At 46.8% G+C, this 5,338-nt stretch overlaps 1 protein-coding gene across 1 annotated transcript in view; it reads right to left on the bottom strand.

Moving 5' to 3' along the window:
• LOC119599222 overlaps positions 1 to 4,048 on the bottom strand; it is a 134,525-nt gene extending 130,477 nt beyond the window's left edge. The window contains exons 1-2 of the mRNA XM_037948963.1: positions 3,954 to 4,048; positions 2,824 to 3,037 (exon numbers count right to left, since the gene is read on the bottom strand). The gene's annotated coding sequence lies outside the window, so the exon portion shown is untranslated. The remainder of the gene's footprint in view (positions 1 to 2,823; positions 3,038 to 3,953) is intronic.
• Between the last annotated feature and the right edge of the window lie 1,290 nt (positions 4,049 to 5,338).

Raw genomic sequence — 5,338 nt, 5'->3', positions numbered from 1 at the left:
CTCCGTCTCTCTCTATCTCTCCGTCCTCTCTCTCTCTCTCTCTCTCTTTCTCTCTCTCTCTCTCCTGTCCCGCTCTCTCTTCCTCTCTCACTCTCTCCACTCACCTCTCTCTCTCTTCTCTCTCTAGTCTCTCATCCTCTCTCCTTCTCTCATCTCTCCCTCTCCTCTCTCTCTCTCTCGGTCTCCTCTCGCTCTCTCTCTCTCTCTCTCTTCCCGTTCCTCTCTCACTCTCTCTCCTCCCTCTCTGCTCCTTCTTCTCTAATCTCTCTCTCGCTCTCATCTCCCTCAATCCTCTCTCTCCTTCTCCTCTCTCTTCTCAATCCTCCTCTTCTCTCTCTCTTCTCTCCTCTCATCCTTCCTCCTCGTTCTCTCTTCTCCCATCCCCGATCCTCTCGTCCTCCTCCTCTCTCCTCCTCTCCTCCTCCCTCGACCAGTCTCTCTCTCTCCTCTCTCGTCTCATCAGGATCTCCTCATCTCTCTCTCCTCCTCTCTACTCGTCACTCTCGTCTCTCCCTCATCTCTTCTCTCATCATCTCTCCTCTCTCTCTCTCTCTCTCTCTCGTCTCGTCTCCTCTTTTCCCCCCCTCTTTCCTTTCTGTTCCCCTCCGTTCTCATCTTTCTCTCTCTCTCTCTCTGTCTTCCTCTCTACTCTTCTTCTCGTCTCTCTCCTCTTTCTTCTCATTCTCTTCTTTCCTCTCTCCTCTATCCTCTCTCCTCCATCTCATCGCATTCTCTCTCGCTCTCTCGGATCTCTCTCCTGTCTCTCTCTCCTCCTCGTCAATCTCCTCTCTCCTCTTCTCTCGTCTCTCTCGATTCATCTCTCGTCATCTCTCTTTCCTCATATATCTCCCTCTCTCCTTCCTCATAACTCTCTCTCTCTCTCTATCTCCTCCTCGCTAGACTCTCTCCCTTCTCTCTCCTCTCATCTATCTTCTCTATCCTTCCTCTTCTCTCTATTTCTTCTCTCATCCTCTCTCTCTCCTCTCTCTCTCTCCATCTCTCTCTGTCTCTCCTCTCGGCTCTCGCTCACCTCTCTCTCCATCTCTCTCTCTCTCTCTCTCCTCTTTCCTCTATATCGATCCCTCCCCTCTCTCACTCTCTCCTCTCTCCGTCCCTCTCTCTACTACACCTACCATCTCAACTCTCTCCTCCTCAGTACTCTCGATCCGTCCACTCTCGTCTCACTCCTTTACTCTCTCTCTTCCGTCCTCTCACATCTCGATCTCATCTCCTATCTCTCTCTCTCCGGTCCTCGCCCCTCTCTCTCTCTCGCTATCCGTCCTCTCTCCTATCTCTCATCCTGTCCTCCCATCTCTCGTCTCCTGCCGCACATGCTCTCTCGGTCTCTCGTCTCTCTCTCTGTCCTCTCTCTCTCATCTCTCCCTCTGTCCCTCTCTCTCTCTTCTCTCTCTCTCCTCCTCCTCTCATCTGGTCCTCGTGTCCTTCGTCTCATCTCTCTCTCCGTACCTCTCTTCATCTCAGTCTCGTCTCTCCGTGTCCTCTCGTCTACTCTCTCTGCTCTCTTCTCTCCGGTCACTCATCCTCTCTCTCTCTCCGTCCTCGTCGCTCGTCTCTCTCCGAGTCCATCTCTCATCTCGTCTCTCCCGTCCTCATCGCTCTCTCTCTGCTCCGTCCCTCTGCTCTCCTCTCTTCCCTCCGTCCTGCAGTCTCCTCTCGTCTCTGTCCTCGTCTCAGCTCTCTGGCCTCCGTCTCATGTCTCTACTCATCCGTCCTCTCTCCTCATTTCCGTCTCCTCCGTCCTCTCTCTCTCTCTTTCTCTCTCCGTCCCTCTCTCTCTCTTCTCTCCATCTCTGTCTCCTCTCTCTCTCTCTCTCTCTCTCTCGTCTCGAATTCTCATTCTCTCTCTCCTCTCTCCTTCTCGGGATCATTCGCATCTCTCGTCCTCCTCTCGTCTCGTCTCTCTCGCTCCTCCCTCTCGACTCTCTCGTCTCCATCTCCCTCTCTCTCTGATTTCTTTCTCCGTCCTCTCTCTCTCTCTCTCTCTCCTCCTCTCCTCCTTCTCCCGTCTCAGTCCTCGTGTCTCCTCGCTCTTCAACTCTCTCTCCTCTCTCTCTCTCGTCTCCGTCCTCTCTCTCCTCCCGCTCTCTCTCTTCTCCTCTCTCCCAGTCGTCTCCTCTCTCCTCTCTCCCCTCACCCTCTCTCTCCCTCTCCTTCCTACACTCTCCCTGTCGCTCCTCCTCATCTCCCCTGCTCTCGTCTCCGGATCTCGTCTCTCCTCTCATCCTCTCCGTCCTCTCTCTGTCGCGTGTGTGCGTGTAATGTTTTTGTGTGTTGAGGTGTGTGTGTGTGTGTGTGTGTTTGTGTGTGTGTAAAATGTGTGTGTGGTGGTGTGTGTGTTTGCGCGGTGTGGCGTGCGCCGCCGCGCGCGGTGGTGTGTGTTGTGTGTTGTGTGTGTTGTTTTTTTGTGTGGTGTGTGTGTGTGTTGTGTTGTGTGTAGTGTTGTTGTTGTTATTTGGTGTTTATTTTTTTTTTGTATAGGTGTGTGTGTTTATGTGTGTTGGTGTGTGTGGTGTGTGTTGTGTTGTGTGGTTGTGTGTGTGTGTGTGTGTGTGTGTATGTGTGTGTCTGTGTGTGAGTGCGTGTGCAGGTGCGTGTGCATGTATGTGTGAGTCTGCGTGCGCGTGTGTGTGCCCATGTCTGCAACCTTTTATTATACCAAGTGTGTGGTCTCTCCTTATGCCTTCATGAACAAATTTTCCTACAGCAGATTTTTAAAGAAAATCCCCCCCCCACCCCCCCCCCCAAAAAAATAATAATAAATTAAAAACAGAAAATAAACAGACTACAAGTGCGAGTACATACCTCCACTTTTTTTTTTGCTTTGCTTTGCTTTTTTTTTCTTGTCTTTTTTGTATTATGAGCGACGGAGAATTCAAGATGGCGCCGCTACCTTCATTCACACTGGAATCTGCAAATTTCACTATCTCACTCTTTTCGTATTATTTCCTTTCTGTTTCTTTTATCTCAAGTTTTGTTGTTTTTCCATTCGCATCACTCTTATTTCTTCATCATTTTCCTATCACACGAAATGATGCTTATTATCACACCTCACCTAATTTTTCTCCCTCTCTCGTTTCCTTTCTTTCTTCAAAATTTCAACGAATTTGGACACACTACATCTAAGATAAAACTCAAATTAAAATTAAAAAAAAAACAATCAGACAGCTTTTAACAAGAATTTCAGAACAATATATATACATATATATATTACTTTCAACCACAATGTTTTTACTGATGGAACTTGCCGTACGAATCACAAGCCATATTTAAGACTTTCTCCTTGCCGTTTCTGTGAATCAGTTATTTGCTATTCTCGGTCAAGACTACGTATTATTTCCTACTGTTGTTCTGAATTTCGAACTCTTCCATACACCGTACTTAATGACAAGGGTAAAATAATTAATGGTTGTAACTACTGTAAGAATTATTTTGACTTTTCGTTTCACACCGAAAGCGCAGACACACGAGGACACAATATTTCCGGGTTGTGGTACCGATTTTGCAGCTTGGCATCACTCCATGGGCTCTATTTATCAATATTTCCCTATCTCCTTTTCTCATGCACTTATTCTCGACTCCTCTATATCTATTTTTTGTATCATTCTGTCTTGGGCAAGTTGATTGCCGACCTTCAAGCAAGTTCCTTTTAGTCTAACTGTATTTGTATCTTTTACTTTTTTTCTTTTCTTTTTCTTCTTTCTCTTTGGTATTTGCAAGTTGCATCATTCCTCCCTTTATCCCCCTCTCTCTTTGCATCACATTCGCAAAACAAATTATACACGACACAACACTAAAGAATATATTCGCTTCTTCATTCACATTTTCTCTCTTTCCTTTTTCCAAAAGAAAAAAGAAAACAGAATGCACATTTTCACAATCTTGAGAGAAATCATATACAAATAAATACCAGAATTAAACCAAAGACCACAAACAGATATTTAGAAAACGAGAATTTCACGAGCGCATAGAAAACGGGACGCAGGTGCAGCAAGGACTCCCTCTCTCGACGGCATCCCGAGGGAGACTGACTCTTCCCTCCCTCCCTTACTCCCTCGGGCCTGTTGCAGGGACTTCCCCCGTGACCTTACCCCTCCTGCTCCCTTGCCTCCTGCTCCTCTCTCTCCCTCTCTCTAGCTCTATGTCTCTCTCTCTGCTGTTTTTTTCATCTCTCTCTCTCCTCTCCTCTCTCTCTCTCTCTCTCTCTCCCTCTCTCTCTCTCTCTCTCTCTCTCTCTCTCTCTCTCTCTCTCTCTCTCTCAAAATAAATAAAAATTAAAAAGAAACAGAGAGAAAAAAAAAATCGGATGGTTCATCTATCAGTCATCCGTTCATTCATCCATTCATAGATTCCATTCATCTCTCTCTATCTATCTACCTATATATATGTCTATCTATTTGTCTGTGTATTCATCTACCCCCCCCCCTCTCTCTCTCTCCTACTCTCTCCTCATCTTCCTCTCTTCACCTCCTTACCTTCTCTCTCCTCCTCCTTTCTCTTCATCTTTCTCTCTCCTCCTCCTTTCCTCTCTCTTCCTCTTTCTCTTCTCTCCTCCTCCTCTCTCTACCTTCCCTTCTCCTCCTTCCCTCATCCCCTATCCTCTCTTTTCCCTCTGATTCCTCTCTCCTCATTCACCTCCCTTCCCCTCATCCTCTCTTCGCTCTCCTTCTCCATTCTCACCTTTCCCATCATCACATCGCTCTTTCACTCTTCTCTTCTCTTCACTGTCTTCATCGTTTACTTCACCTGTCATTCTACCTCCTTTCCACTCATTCTCACTATCCTCCTTTAGCTCTCCTTTCTCACCATCATCCATCATCACATCACTCACTTTCACTGCTCATTATCACTTCACCTACCATCACTGTCCATCACTATCACTCACTCATCACTATCACTACCATCGCTATCACTATACATCCACTATCTCTCACCATAACCATCACTATCACTCCCCCATAACCATCACTATCACTATCATACACCATCACTATCACTCCCCCATAACCATCACTATCACTCCCCATAACCATCACTATCACTATCATACACCATCACTATCATACCCATCACTATCACTCCCCATAACCATCACTATCACTCACAATCAAAACTTCCAGCGGGCGACTTCAACACCACAAACGAAGTTATTTCCGCACTTTCACTGGCTGGACTTGCCCGCCGAGCTGAAGGAAGTTTCCGCTACGGAGGCGGCATTTTTCGTTATCGATGTCGTGGTCATTACTTGGGGTTATTGTTTGTTGTAGTTGTAAATAGTAGTAGTGGTTGTAGTTGTAGTAGTGGTGGTGGTAGTGGTGGT

The sequence above is a fragment of the Penaeus monodon genome, chromosome 42, assembly GCF_015228065.2.
Source record: "Penaeus monodon isolate SGIC_2016 chromosome 42, NSTDA_Pmon_1, whole genome shotgun sequence".
NCBI classification, from domain to species: domain Eukaryota; kingdom Metazoa; phylum Arthropoda; class Malacostraca; order Decapoda; family Penaeidae; genus Penaeus; species Penaeus monodon.
Note: the sequence above shows the minus strand (reverse complement) of the source record. Positions and strands in the feature narration are given on the sequence as shown.